The sequence below is a fragment of the Schistocerca piceifrons genome, chromosome 3 (genome assembly GCF_021461385.2).
Source record: "Schistocerca piceifrons isolate TAMUIC-IGC-003096 chromosome 3, iqSchPice1.1, whole genome shotgun sequence".
In the NCBI taxonomy this organism is placed as follows: Eukaryota; Metazoa; Arthropoda; class Insecta; order Orthoptera; family Acrididae; genus Schistocerca; species Schistocerca piceifrons.
This window is the reverse complement of record NC_060140.1, coordinates 394,513,491-394,530,376: the sequence shown is the minus strand read 5'-3', so window position 1 is coordinate 394,530,376 and position 16,886 is coordinate 394,513,491.

Below are 16,886 nucleotides of genomic sequence, written 5' to 3'. Positions count from 1 at the left end.
AGATAACCCGGACGGTGTAACACTGTGCCAAGATGTGCTGGCCGTGCACCAAGGCATGTTTAGCCACAGGGTGATCCTCATTACCAATAAACACTGTCTGCCTGTGTCCATTCATGCGAATGGACAGTTTGTTGCTGGTCATTCCCACATAGAAAGCTTCACAGTGTAGGCAGGTCAGTTGGTAAAACATGTGGGTACTTTCACACGAGGCTCTGCCTTTGATCGTGTACACCTTCCGGGTTACAGGACTGGAGTAGGTGGTGGTGGGAGGGTGCATTGGACAGGTTTTACACCGGGGGCAGTTACAAGGGTAGGAGCCAGAGGATAAGGAAGGTGGTTTGGGGATTCCAGAGGGATGAACTAAGAGGTTACGAAGGTTAGGTGGACGGCGGAAAGACGCTCTTGGTGAAGTGGGGAGGATTTCATGAAGGATGGATCTCATTTCAGGGCAGGATTTAAGGAAGTCATATCCCTGCTGGAGAGCCACATTCAGAGTCTGATCCAGTCCTGGAAAGTATCCTGTCACAAGTGGGGCACTTTTGTGGTTCTTCTGTGGGAGGTTATGGGTTTGAGGGGATGAGGAAGTGGCTCTGGTTATTTGCTTCTGTACCAGGTCGGGAGGGTAGTTGCGGGATGTGAAAGCTGTTTTCAGGTTGTTGGTGTAATGGTTCAGGGATTCCGGACTGGAGCAGATTCATTTGCCACGAAGACCTAGGCTATAGGGAAGGGACCGTTTGATGTGGAATGGGTGGCAGCTGTCATAATGGAGGTACTGTTGCTTGTTGGTGGGTTTGATGTGGACGGATGTGTGAAGCTGGCCATTGGACAGATGGAGGTCAACATCAAGGAAAGTGTCATGGGATTTGGAGTAGGACCAGGTGAATCTGATGGAACCAAAGGAGTTGAGGTTGGAGAGGAAATTCTGGAGTTCTTCTTCACTGTGAGTCCAGATCATGAAGATGTCATCAATAAATCTGTACCAAACTTTGGGCTGGCAGGCCTGGGTAACCAAGAAGGCTTCCTCTAAGCGACCCATGAATAGGTTGGCGTACGAGGGGGCCATCCTGGTACCCATGGCTGTTCCCTTTAATTGTTGGTATGTCTGGCCTTCAAAAGTGAAGAAGTTGTGGGTCAGGATGAAGCTGGCTAAGGTAATGAGGAAAGAGGTTTTAGGTAGGGTGGCAGGTGTTGGCGTGAAAGGAAGTGCTCCATCGCAGCGAGGCCATGGACGTGCGGAATATTTGTGTAAAAGGAAGTGGCATCAATGGTTACAAGGATGGTTTCCAGGGGTAATAGATTGGGTAAGGATTCCAGGCGTTCGAGAAAGTGGTTGGTGTCTTTGATGAAGGATGGGAGACTGCATGTAATGGGTTGAAGGTGTTGATCTACGTAGGCAGAGATACGTTGTGTGGGGGCTTGGTAACCAGCTACAATGGGACGGCCGGGATGATTGGGTTTGTGAATTTTAGGAAGAAGGTAGATGCTATTTTTCTTGACTTCCGGAAGGCATTCAATACAGTTCCGCACTGTCGCCTGATAAACAAAGTAAGAGCCTACGGAGTATCAGACCAGCTGTGTGGCTGGATTGAAGAGTTTTTAGCAAACAGAACACAGCATGTTGTCATCAATGGAGAGACGTCTACAGACGTTAAAGTAACCTCTGGCATGCCACAGGGGAGTGTTATGGGACTATTGCTTTTCACAATATATATAAATGACTTAGTAGATAGTGTCGGAAGTTCCATGCAGCTTTTCGCGGATGATGCTGTAGTATACAGAGAAGTTGCAGCATTAGAAAATTGTAGCGAGATGCAGGAAGATCTGCAGCGGATAGGCACTTGGTGCAGGGAGTGGCAACTGACCCTTAACATAGACAAATGTAATGTATTGCGAATACATAGAAAGAAGGATCCTTTATTGTATGATTATATGATAGCGGAACAAACACTGGTAGCAGTTACTTCTGTAAAATATCTGGGAGTATCCGTGCGGAACGATTTGAAGTGGAATGATCATATAAAATTAATTGTTGGTAAGGCGGGTACCAGGTTGAGACTCATTGGGAGAGTGCTTAGAAAATGTAGTCCATCAACAAAGGAGGTGGCTTACAAAACATTCGTTCGACCTATACTTGAGTATTGCTCATCAGTGTGGGATCCGTACCAGAACGGTCTGACGGAGGAGATAGAGAAGATCCAAAGAAGAGCGGCGCGTTTCGTCACAGGGTTATTTGGTAACCGTGATAGGGTTACGGAGATGTTTAATAAACTCACGTGGCAGACTCTGCAAGAGAGGCGCTCTGCATCGCGGTGTAGCTTGCTCGCCAGGTTTCGAGAGGGTGCGTTTCTGGATGAGGTATCGAATATATTGCTTCCCCCTACTTATACCTCCCGAGGAGATCACGAATGTAAAATTAGAGAGATTAGAGCACGCACGGAGGCTTTCAGACAGTCGTTCTTCCCGCGAACAATACGCGACTGGAACAGGAAAGGGAGGTAATGACAGTGGCACGTAAAGTGCCCTCCGCCACACACCGTTGGGTGGCTTGCGGAGTATCAATGTAGATGTAGAAGGTAGGGGTGCGGGGTGTCCTTGGGGTCAGGAGGTTGATGGAGTCAGGTGAAAGGTTTTGTAGGGGGCCTAAGGTTCTGAGGATTGCTTGAAGCTCCGCCTGGACATCAGGAATGGGATTACCTTGGCAAACTTTGTATGTGGTGTTGTCTGAAAGCTGACGCAGTCCCTCAGCCACATACTCCCGACGATCAAGTACCACGGTCGTGGAACCCTTGTCCGCCGGAAGAATGACGATGGATCGGTCAGCCTTCAGATCACGGATAGCTTGGGCTTCAGCAGTGGTGATGTTCGGAGTAGGATTAAGGTTTTTTAAGAAGGATTGAGAAGCAAGGCTGGAAGTTAGAAATTCCTGGAAGGTTTGGAGAGGGTGATTTTGAGGAAGAGGAGGTGGGTCCTGCTGTGACGGAGGATGGAACTGTTCCAGGCAGGGTTCAATTTGGATAGTGTCTTGGGGAGTTGGATCATTAGGAGTAGGATTAGGATCATTTTTCTTCATGGCAAAGTGATATTTCCAGCAGAGAGTATGAGTGTAGGACAGTAAATCTTTGACGAGGGCTGTTTGGTTGAATCTGGGAGTGGGGCTGAAGGTGAGGCCTTTGGATAGGATAGAGGTTTCGGTTTGGGAGAGAGGTTTGGAGGAAAGGTTAACTACTGAATTGGGGTGTTGTGGTTCCAGATTGCGTAGATTGGAATTTTGAGGTTTTTGAGGGAGTGGAGCTGGAAGTGGGAGATTGAGTAGATGGGAGAGACTGGGTTTGTGTGCAGTGAGAGGAGGTTGAGGTTTGCTGGAAAGCTTGTGAAGGGTGAGTGAGTTGCCTTTCCGGAGGTGGGAAACCAGGAGATTGGATAATTTTTTGAGGTGGAGAGTGGCATGCTGTTCTAATTTGCGGTTGGCCTGTGGGAGGATGCTTTGAACAGCTGGCGTGGATGCGGGAGAGGAAAGATTGAGGACTTTTATTAAGGATAGGAGTTGACGGGTGTGTTCATTGGCTGAGTTGATGTGTAGGTGAAGGATTAGGTGGGTGAGGGCAATGGATTGTTCAGTTTGGAACTGGTATAGGGACTAATGGAAAGAAACCTACATTATTTAACAGTTACATTGCAGACCCATACACATTCCCTGATACACTTACACATGGAATAACTTATCTGAAACCTAAAGATCAAGCAGACACAGCAAACCCAGCTATATATCGCCCCCATAACATGCCTACCAACAATATACAAAATATTAACTTCAGTCATTACACAAAAATTAATGACAAATACAACACAGAACAAAATTATAAATGAAGAACAAAAAGGCTGTTGCAAAGGAGCACGAGGATGTAAAGAGCAACTGATAATAGATGCAGAGGTGACATATCAAGCTAAAACTAAATGAAGGTCGCTACACTACGCATACATTGATTACCAAAAAGCTTTTGATAGTGTACCCCACTCATGGTTACTACAAATATTGGAAATATATAAAGTAGATCCTAAATTGATACAGTTCCTAAACATAGTAATGAAAAATTGGAAAACCACACTTAATATCCAAACAAATTCAAATAATATCACATCACAGCCAATACCGATTAAGCGTGGAATATACCAAGGAGACTCATTAAGTCCTTTCTGGTTCTGCCTTGCTCTGAACCCACTATCCAACATGCTAAATAATACAAATTATGGATACAATATTACTGGAACATACCCACACAAAATCACACATTTGCTATACATGGATGATTTAAAACTACTGGCAGCAACGAATCAACTCAACCAATTACTAATGATAACAGAAGTATTCAGCAATGATATAAATATGGCTTTTGGAACAGACAAATGTAAGAAAAATAGCATAGTCAAGGGAAAACACACTAAACAAGATGATTACATATTGGATAACCACGGCGACTGCATAGAAGTGATGGAAAAAACAGATGCCTATAAATATCTAGGATACAGACAAAAAATAGGAATAGATAATACAAATATTAAAGAAGAACTAAAAGAAAAATATAGACAAAGACTAACAAAAATACTGAAAACAGAATTGACAGCAAGAAACAAGACAAAAGCTATAAATACTTACGCTATACCAATATTGATCTACTCATTTGGAGTAGTGAAATGGAGTAACACAGACCTAGAAGCACTCAATACACTTACATGATCACAATGCCACAAATATAGAATACATTACATACATTCAGCAACAGAAAGATTCACATTAAGCAGAAAGGAAGGAGGAAGCGGATTTATCGACATAAAAAACCTACATTATGGACAGGTAGACAATTTAAGGGAATTCTTTCTAGAACGAGCAGAAACTAGCAAAATACACAAAGCAATCACTCATATAAATACGTCGGCTACACCACTGCAATTTCATAACCACTTCTACAACCCTTTAGATCACATAACATCAACAGATACGGAGAAAGTAAATTGGAAAAAGAAAACACTACATGGCAAGCACCCATATCATCTAACACAGCCACACATCGATCAAGACGCATCCAACACATGGCTAAGAAAAGGCAATATATACAGTGAGACGGAAGGATTCATGATTGCTATACAGGATCAAACAATAAATACCAGATATTACACCAAGCATATTATTAAAGATCCCAATACCACAACAGATAAATGCAGACTTTGCAAACAACAAATAGAAACAGTAGATCACATCACAAGTGGATGTACAATACTAGCAAATACAGAATACCCCAGAAGACATGACAATGTAGCAAAAATAATACATCAACAACTTGCCATACAACATAAACTAATAAAACAACACATTCCCACAAACAATTATGCACCACAAAATGTACTGGAGAATGATGAATACAAATTATACTGGAACAGAACCATTATAACAGATAAAACACCACCACATAACAAACCTGACATCATACTCACCAATAAAAAGAAGAAATTAACACAACTAATCGAAATATCCATACCCAATACAACAAATATACAAAAGAAAACCGGAGAAAAAATTGAAAAATACATCCAACTGGCTGAGGAAGTCAAGGACATGTGGCATCAGGATAAAGTTGACATAATACCAATTATACTATCAACTACAAGAGTCATACCACACAATATCCACCAGTACATCAATGCAATACAGCTACATCCAAACTTATATATACAACTACAGAAATCCGTAATTATTGATACATGTTCAATTACCCGAAAGTTCCTAAATGCAATATAACGTACATCGTACAGTTAAAAGGAAGTCACGCTTGATCAAGGTCCACGTCACTTTCCATTTTTGACCAGACATAACGTCTGAGAAAAGAAAGAAACAATAATACTAATAAGAAGAAGAAGAAGAAGAAGAAGAAGTCCCAGGACAATCTCATTCTCCCCCTCCCCATCCTAGTGGCCCCAGAAGTGTCATCTCCTCCCTCACAAACTGAGTCTGATATCATATTTATGGATATCACTCCAGCATCATTGGTGACAGATGGTAATCTGGCAGCATGATTGGTTCCAGCATGTTTGCCACCCATTTGGATACTCACTCTGCAATTATTCAATGAAACTGTAATGGATACTATCACCACCTTCCTGAGTCCCAATCCCTTATTGCCTTTTCCTTGGCAGCTCATGTCATTTTCCAGGAATCTCATTTTACTGATGCTCACTCACCAACCCTTCATGGGTTTTGTGCTTTCTGTGGGAAATAGTTCAAACCTTCGAGGGCTTCCGGTGACATCTGCACTTTAGTCCATTGTTAGTACATGGATCCCACTTCAGACCACATTAGTACAATTGGACTCTGCCATCACAATCTATAACCTCTATCTCCCTCCTGACAGGCCACCTACATCAGCTGCCCTAAGCAATTTCCTGAACTTATTGCTCAACACAATCAGAAAAAAGACCAATTAATGGAATTATTCTGAAAAATGGAAATTTTAGCAGTGACAATGCCTGTGACACTTAACCAAACAGGTGTTATGTAGGAAAAAGAGGAATCTATGCTGACAGAGTAGGAAATTTCCAAAACCCATGCTGCATTAGCAAAGGAAATTTCTGAAATGCAAGCCAACGAGTTAAACAAACTTTCAAAAGACAGGATTAGATTTCTAATGAGTTTACCAAGTCAAGAAAAGCTGAGGATGGCTTACCTGATGCTATACTCAAATTAACTGACAAGGTATGAAAGAAAAAAACCACTCGAAAGTTCCTATCTGAAACTGTTCACCAGTTGTGAGAATGAGCTGCTAGTGTCTCATTTCTTGAGCTAGAAAGAGACTTTAAATGAACATTTTGAACTGCAAAGAGCAATTTGCAGGTTAATTTACAATTTGGATAGCTGTAAAGGATGAACAAATTGCCAAGCAAACAGATAGTAAAGTTCAGGCTGTGATTAATCATACCTCAAAGGAATGAGATGGTTTGGCAAAAACAGTGAAAAATAAGCTGTGCAAAATAAAAGAACAAATGGGGAAAGATTTCTCACAACTGAATGAAGCCATTAGTAAATGAATCAACCTAGTAAGTAAAGAATCAGCCAAGGTTAGAGAGGTTGTGAATGACACCGTCAGCAGTACAGGAACTCGAAAAGACGCAAGAGTCTGATCCATTGTTGGACTGGGAGCAGCAGGAGTACTATGAGCTGGCCCCTTAATTGTTGCCAAAAACACAGTAAGCAGTGGGGGCTGCACCAAATTCAGTTTCAGACCTTTTTGCCACATAACAAGAGTTACATTCCTCTGTATTTATTCAGACATCCTGTGGTGTGTTGCCATTCTTGTGGAATGATGATCAAAAATAGGTTTTGTACTAGATATATAGACAAAGATGCTTCACTCTGTGCTACCAATGCAACAATGTACTATCATATGTATGAAGAGTTTGAAAGATCATTTCTGGCCAAATATTGGTCAAACAGTATTCAAGAATACCTCAGGAAAGAAGTGTTTAATCTGGAAACTTTCAGTTTTTGGCATGAGATTGAGAGACAGTAATTTGAGAAATGTATTAATAATACACAATACTGGAATGAGCCAAAGAGACATCATAACATTTTGTGAACCTTAAAGGCAAAGTTGCCTATTGGTGTGCAAGAAAAGTTGATCCACATACTGAGTTGAACCTGAAGGAATTTATCTAGGTCCTTGACTCAGTTTATCTGGTATGTGAAGGTGCTCAAGCAAGGACAAGTCAAACAAAAAGTTGGCTGACAGTTGTTGGCAATAGCAATAGTTGCAGATACAACATGTCAGACAGTTATCATGTGGACTGACATGTGCATCAACTGACAGCTCAGTATGAGCAATGAGGCAGTGGTTATGGTAACAATCAGAATGAGCAAAAGCAACAAAAAACTAGGTATAACTGTGGTTAGGTGTCAAGAAACAGTGACAGCTACTGGCACAATAGCCAGTAGGAAAGGCTAAATAATCAGGACTGGAGAAATCAACCACCGGTACCCACAGCAGTCATCGATGATAACAATTGTTCTCCTAGCACCAGACAAGAAAACTAGATATGACCACATAGAGCCCAAAGATATCGGTTGTGGAGTGGAGTAGGGCTGTGAAGGAAATTTAAATATGTTACCTTACAATGGCAGCACAGACATTAGGCAGGAGGTATGCTCATATTAGTAACCATAGTACTGACTAATCAACTGTTTTGCAGTCAACAATTAATGTGTGAATAGCCAATTTACCTGTTATAATAATGTTAAACACAAACTCTGCTGTAACTGTGGTGGGCACAGATTTATTTAAAAGAATTTGTAAAAGAGCAAAAGTACCAATTTTTACTGTAGAGTAATTGTAGAATCCTGTGAGCTGTTGGCAACCTGCATCCTCAATTATTTGTTGGATGTATTCCAATCTCTGTCTCCACCCATAGTTTTTGCCTTCTATGGCTCCCTTTAGTACCATGGAAGTCACTCTCTGATGTCTTAACATATGACCTATCATCCTGTCTCTTCTTCTTTTCAGTGTTTTCCATATATATTCCTTTCCTTGATGATTCTGTGGAGCACCTCCTCATTCCTTATCTTACCAGTCTATCTAATTTTCAATATTCTTCTGTAACACGACATCTCAAATGCTTCAATTTTCTTCTGTTCCAGTTTTCCCACAGTACATGTTGTGGTCCAGACATACATTCTCAGAAATTTCTTCCTCAAATTAAGGCCTATGTTTGATACCAGTAGACTTATCTTGGCCAGGAATACCATTTTTGCCATTGCTCATCTGCTTTTTATGTTCTTACTCTGTCCATTATGTATTATTTTGCTGCCTAGAGAGCACTATTGCTTGACTTCATCTAACTCATGATCCCCAATTCAGTAAGTTTCTCGCTGTTGTCATTTCTGCTGCTTCTCATGACTTTCATCTTTTTTTCAATTTACTCTCAATTCATATTCTGTACCCATTAGACCGTTCATTCCATTCAACAGATTCCATAATTCTCCTTCACTTTCACTGAGGATAGCAATGTCACCAGCAAATCTTATCATTGATATAGTTCACCCTGAATTTTAATCCTGCACTTGAACCTTTTTTTTATTATCATCATTGCTTCTTTGATGATAGACTGAACAATAGGGGTGAAAGACTACATCCCTCTGTCACATCCTTTTTAAGCTAAGCATTTTGTTCTTGGTATTCCAGTCTTATTGTTCCCTCTGGGTTCTTCTACATATGATAGGAGTCTGGTACCAGACTCTTACAGTCATCAGAAGAGAATGGGGCAGAATGTGGTGGTGAGAACCTAGTTACACTCAACAGTGCCAAGAAAACATTGACAATAGCACACCTATTAGGCAGTAATACAGGATTGTCTTCCAAAGTGCTGCACCGCAGCTGGGCCGGCAGAATATCACTTCTTCAGTGGCTCGTCTCACAGTATTGCCAGCACAGCAAAGTGTTGAGTGGCAGCTGCTACATCATCAGTGGCCGTCTACCGCAGAATCTGGCGGTCTCCAGCTCTGCATATCAGTCTCCTAAGTGCTCCCATAATGACAAAACTTTGCAATCAGGAGTCTCACCCCAATATTGGCTGACTCACAGGGCTTGGATCTCGGCCCTCATTTAGAAAACAGGAGCCAGCACCATTGGTGTCTGCCACAAGAACAGGATGAGAAGCAGCAGCATACACACACACAAAATCAGATGATGGACAGTGTCATGCAGGTCAAGCTTCCAGCAGACCTGCAGGGTGATGGTGGCCACTGGATCGCAGTAGTGTGGCCTCAAAAGTTGGCAGTGGAGCTGACAGCAGCAGCACCCTTCCAGACGGACTTATGGTTCCATAGATGACTGATGACAGGAGGTTGACCTGCACAGCCTCCCCTACCACTGGATGGCTGCAACGGACACAAGGGGCACTGGGCAGTCAGCAATCAGCACTAATCGATCAAACATTTTTTAAGAAGAGTGAGGTTTTTATGTTGGCACTTTCCATGCACTCTGAGGTGGTGGGAATGGATATGGAATCAGGTGTCATTTTTGCTCGCTGTCAGTTTTCCTAGTTACCTTTCAGAGGCTCTTTTCTGCTGCCTCAGCACCTGCATACTTAAGTTGGATTGTACCTAGCCTTCCTTATAAAATCATGCTTTGCCACAAGTATGATGGTATCTCTGAGCTTCCATGATGTCATTATGCTTCACCTGCAGGCCTGGGCACTTGCTCATCCCACCTTTAGGGGTCTGTGTTTGCCGCAACTCACTCAGCATTTCCCTTCAATTGGAAGTCTACTGGTCATTGACATAGGCATTTCACATTCTAGGAGCTGCCAAGGTAGAGCTTGGATGAATTTTTAGTGTTCATTGGGGATACTATCCTTGGATGTAACATCTCCCATTTCCTTTGGAAAATTTGTCTTCAGTTTTCAGTTTAGAGTACCCTTAATAAACTTTACCAGTAGTTACACATTATACAACTTAAGTTATTCTACCATTACCCTCATACAGCTAGTTTACATGAGTCTCAATGGTTGATGTAGCAAAACGATAACATAAGTCTTTGCAGATGTTATTTCTTATACACTAACATGGTTATTGATATACTTATAGTTCATCTATTAGTTTACACATAATTCCCTCACTATGTCTGAGTTTGTTGAATCCTGCCTAGTTGTTGAAGATAGGGTGTCTAGGAAACCTGCTTTTTAGGGACTGATGACCTTAGCAGTTAAGTCCCAAAAGATTTCACACATTTTTTTTTGAAACCTGCTTTCTCGGATAGCTATACAACAATTCAAGCAAATTGTATTAATGAGTTTTATTACAAAAATAAATGACAATACTTAACTTTGAAAAATAATGATGTGTTGCGAGCAAAGAGCAATATACAAAATAAACAAGTTTCTTCAGTCTAACAATTCCACGATTGAGTTACATAGAATGTACAAGCAAGTAATGAGTTTTGATGCTTCTTTTCAGGTTGCTAGTCTTGATGATTTTCTTGGACTGGACTGCGATCAGTTGGGCAAGGCACTTATGCCCTCTTCACATAGAGGACGCTGCTGTCACATTGTTGTTCTCAAGAGGGGTCGATCAGCGTGAAATTGGCCGACGTCTTGACACAGCCCAATTCACTCCATCATTGCCAACTAGTGTGCCAACACTGACTTTATGCTGTAACATTCCTTCCTCCCAAAGCAACAGACTATCGTTGTGTAGGGAGTGTGACAACGGGTGGAGAGGCAGGAGTGTGAATGCTGTGATGGACTGGAAGCTGTGGCTGCAGGGGACATCAAGCTTCCAGTCATACCCTGCCATCTGGCCTGCGCTCTAGTGTAAGCGTCCTGCAGTAAATGACCAGAAGGGTACGCATCCTCCTTCTGAGGCCCATGACATGATGTAGAAGGCCTCGGCTGCTGCAGTGTGGTAGGACGAGCAGAGGCGGAGGAGGCAAAGGGTCCATCTCCATGGGGTCATCCTGCAGTGTTGTGATGACATCCTCTGGTGGCTGCTGTGGCTGCACTGTCCTGGGGATCCATGAATCTGGGAGAAGATATACAGAAGGATCATTGTACACTTGACAGTGGTGAATTTGGATGTGATGTTGATGCTACATTCCATTGGGGTCTGAAATGAGATATATGCATGCGCCAAGTTTACAAAGGACCTTGTGTCACACCCACCATCCGCTGCCACTACAAACCCTGTAAAACACAATAACATGCAGCATGAAGCGATTCTTGCAGCCTTTCATTGGAGCTGTATGCTGAGGAGGATGGAGCCGGTGGAGCAGTGTCTGATGTCAGTGGCTATGAACCAATTCTGCTGGTAATGGTCCATTTCATGGACACAAACGATAGGTGTTGAGAAACAGTTGCAATGCTTGATCCCTGGTGTGTCTGGTGTGAAGTTTTGTCATCTGCTGCTTGAATGTTTTGACAAAACGTTCTGCTTTGCCGATTGACCATGGATGGAATGGTGCACTAGTTAGATGCTATATGCCACTGCATGTTTCAAATTCATTTGACGTGAACTGTCATTTTGAACAAAAATCACAGTGTACTGTATAGCGAGGCTATGCCGACATGCAAAGAATCTGTCAACTACAGAGTTCTTTATGCTCTGCAGTGAGTGAGGCCAAAATGTTCAAATCTGAACCAGCTTCCATGGCCTGTGCAATTTTCTATGGTTCAGACGAAAGGATTGAAGCAATTGAGAATTGTGAACATCGATGTTATAACAAGACGCAGGAGAAATGTCAAAGTCTGTGTCAGGGCCAATCAGAAGATGTGAAAGGGCATCCCTATTACCATGTTGAGCTGTTGGATGATAAATAATCTCATACTGGTATTGAGACAACAACAAAGCCCATCTTTGCAACTTTTGGGCAGTTCATACAGGAACTGGCTTCATCAGATGAAACAAGGACTGCAATCACTTGTGATCCATTACTAATGGTGGAATTTGGCGACACCATACACTATAGCCAATGCCTCTTTCTCTATATGTGATTAGTTAGACTGAGTTTTGGAAAACACTTTTGATATGAAAGCAATAGGCCTGTCTTTATCACCAAATCTGTGCAAAAGCACTGCACCAATTTCGTAAGAGGAAGAGTCAATTTGGATCACAACTGGTTTGTCAGGATCAAAATGATCACTGAACAATGCATCTTTAAGTTTTTGAAAAGCTTCTTGGCACCCATCTGTCCAAACAAAAGGAATATTCTGGCAATGGAAGCGATGCAATGGAGCTGTGATTTGTGCAGCATTCAGCATGAACTGAATATAATAGTTCATTTTCTCTAAGACTGACTGCAATGTGGTGACATTGCAAGAAACTGGCAGGTCACATACAGCTAACAAATGCGACTGAAGAGGATGTACACCTTGACTGTTTATGCCGTGACCAAGATATTACAACTCAGGTTAAATAAAATCACAGTCTATGCTTTAGTCCCACATCAGATAACACACAAAACAAAGCATGCAAATTTGTCAATGTGTTCTTCAGGTGCATGTTCAAATAGTTTGAACAGTTTGGTACTTAAGCAGTCAGCTGTTTCAAATACTGCTAGAAAATGGTGGGTGTGGAAGCACTGCCAGAAAGCAAATGCAAATATTTAAACAAGCCCAAATGAGTGTTCACAACACACACTTTTTGAGATTCTTCATCTAGTGGTATTTGAAGATATGCATCAGGCAAATCAATTTTTGAAAAATAATGACCAGTGTCTAATCTTCTACGAGATTCTCTGGGCACAGCAATTGATAAGTATCAATCACAGTTTGTGGGTTGACTGTAGACTTAAAGTCAATACAGAGGCGAACACGACTTGAAAGTTTGGGAAGCAAAACCAGTGGACTTGCCCATTGATTAGCTTGTATGGGTGCAATAGCTCTGCTATCTTGCAGTTCTTTAAGTTCAGCAGCGACTTTGTCCCTTAATGCAATTGGAACAGTTACGGCGCAGAAAAATTTCAGCTGAGAATTGTCTTTCATAGTAATATGTCCAACAAAATTGTTAGCCTTACCTAAACCTTCAGAAAAAAGGTCAGGGAATTCTTTCAGCAAGCTAGCTACACTGTCTTTTGCACTAAATGCAGTCACTGACAACATATTGTCCTGAATTTTAAAGCCAAATAAATCAAATGGATCGTGTCAAAATACGTTCTCATGCTCACATATTGCAACACAGTGAAACTCACAGTTTCCTTATGCAAGCGATACATGGCAGGCAAAGTACATTTTCTGAGAATGGGAATGTCTTGTCCATTATAAGACATCAGATGCATGCTAATTTTAGACAGGCATGGGGAGCCTAATAGTTCATATGTGTTATGATTCAGCAATGTAATAGAGGCACCCATGTCCAACTGAAATTTCACACATTTTCCACTAACATGCAAATGAACAAAAAGTTTGTTGGACTGGTGTAGCACTGAAGAAACCATTTGATTGTTAGTTTTTCTAATAACTGCAGCAGTCTTTGAATACACTGCATTGATTACATGAGCATTGTGCCTAGATTTTTGTGAGTGGGCAGAATACTGAAGTTTTTTCCATTGCGAACATACGGATTTTACGTGACCTTTCTTACCATGAGCATAACACTGTGCTTGTCTGGATGGGAAGTCTTGGCATTTGTGCCATGAATAGCACCAAAGGCATGACTTAATTCTGTTCGCCTGCATAGGGAACTGTTTACGCAGTGTGGCACGTGCATGCTGTTGCTGCCAACTGGGCCGGTCGTAAGCAAGGGGAGACTCGACCCGACAAATTGGTGGCCGCTCAGATTCATTGACTGACACGACACCTGACTCGTACTGATATAGTATTTGCACTACCTACATACTGAAATGATGGATCTGACTGTTTCGAAATCTGTTCTCTAAGTCTGACATCAGTTACATTGTACATGATCACATCACGCAACATAACATATGAATATAAGTTTGCATTTCCTTGTCATACCCTGCAAATATGTTACCCACTCACAATAAGTTTGTTCTGATGTATTTTTGCAATTAAAGAATTTATACCTAACTGTCACCACATTCACTTGTTGGTCATAATAGTTAGTTTGTGAATCTACAACCGAATCATAGAAAAGTTCACTCGGAGTGGTGTTAAGGAACAATTTCTGAATGAGGTGAAACACCACACTTCCTACTGTTGACAAAAAGTAGTGTAGTTTCATAGTACCTGGTATGCTGTGAGCAATGACGTGTGCTGAAAACTGTTGCAGCTTCTCGAGCCACTCCTTAGGTTTTTTGTTAAAGTGGCGATATAGCGGTATAGCATTCAGAGCTAAAGTAGTTGTATTTTGCACATATTGGTCGCTTGAGTTATCAGGAGCTGCTGTACTGTGTTTAGCAGCAAAGCAATTTACTTGGTCTGGAACTGAAACACCTGTATTAACTGCATTGCATTTATCGCTTGCAGCTGAGGCGCCTGAGCAGGGGGTGGGAGAGGTGGGTTGCTCATTTTGGACTATGCAAATGCAATAAACAGACAAGACAAGCAATAAAAATAAGCACACAAGCAAGGAAAATTTTTGCAATGCCCACCTGAAAACACTGATTAGCAAAAACACTATAAGAGGCAATATTACAGCAAGTAAACATACCCCTGCAACGAAGAAGGGGAGGAGAAAAAAAAGAAGTAGAATTAAGGCACCAACAACCACAAAAGAAAATCTATGGCCACCAGGCACTGGGTTCTTCTTATAACTCATCATCAGATGTTGAATCCTGCCTTGTCATTAAAGATGGAGTGTCTAGGCAACCTGCTTCCTCAGATCACTAGACGATTCAACCAAATCATATTAATGAGTGTTACAACAAAAAATAAATGACAATACTTGTCTTTGAGAAATACAGATGTGTCATGAGCAAAGGGCGACATATGAAACAAACAAGATTCTTCAGTATAACAATTCCAAGATTGAGCTACATAGAATGTACAAGCAAGTAAGGAGCTTTGACGCTTCTATTCAGGTCCTTAGCCTTGATGCTTTTCTTTGACTGGGCCATGACCAGTCGGGGGCGGTGCTTATGTCCTCTTTGGATAGAGACCACTGCTGTCATGTTGTTGTCCTGGAGAGGGGTCAATTAGCATGCAATTGGCCGATGTTTTGTCACAGTCCACTCTGCTCTATTGTTCCCGACAGATGTGCCGACACTTCACTTTACACTGTAACAGAGCTTTATTTACAAACCAATCAATGCTATCTGGTGCACAGATAAATCTGAGTGGTGCACTTATTTTTGTTTAAAAGAGAAGTAGATTACACAAAGTACAATCAAAACCACTACAGTACTGTTAGATATCATGCTTATGGTTGTGATACTATGTCGTCATCTATCACAGTATTCATGTAGGTGTCAGAACATTTGTTTAGATGTCATTCTCCCTTTTTGCATTGCTACTAGTTCATCTATTGAGCATAGAAGTCTGGATTTAGGGTAGTATTTTGGGAGGTTAAGTTTTAAGTAGTGTAATAAAACATGGCAAAAATGTTTATGTGAAGTTTGGGATGTGTGTCATAGTTTAACACAAGGAAAATACTGTTCAGTCACTATCTGATTATTTTATACCACCTTTTGCAACACATTACCAGCATTCAAATAACTCTCCATCAATTTTATACATATTTTGTGTAATACTAGGAGCTGCTTTTTGATGCTGCCACACGCTCATTCTGATGTTACTGCATCATTACATAGATGTTATGAAATAGTCAAAATAAGTTTTAGTAGTTCTTCTCTCCAAAGGTTTTTATTTTGCATGCTAGATGTTCAGCAGCAAATGTGTTTTACATTGTAGAACTCACATCTTCCAGTTATAAAACAGTTTACATTGTGACGGAGTCTGACTACATGCTGTTGATGCAAACTTTGGCCTAACACTGAAGTATGGTGGTGTACAAATCGCCTCTGTTTATATGGTTCTAACAGTTACTATCATTGTTACATATTGAACTTCACACTAGAACAATCAGAGTTTTTCATAGATCATGGCAAATATACAGATTGAATAACATTGGGGATAGGTTAAAACCCTGTCTCACTCCCTTCCCAACCACTGCTTCCCTTTCATGCCCCTCGACTCTTATAACTGCCATCTGGTTTCTGTACAATTTGTAAATAGCCTTTTGCTCCCTGTATTTGACCCTTGCCAGCTTCATAATTTGAAAGAGAGTATTCCAGTCAAAATTGTCAAAAACTTTTTCTAAGTCTATAAAATCTAGAAACATAGGTTTGCGTTTCCTTAATCTAGCTTCTAAGACAAGTCATAGGATCAGTATTGCCTCATGTGTTCCAACATTTCTACAGAATCCAAACTGATCATCCCTGAGGTTGGATTCT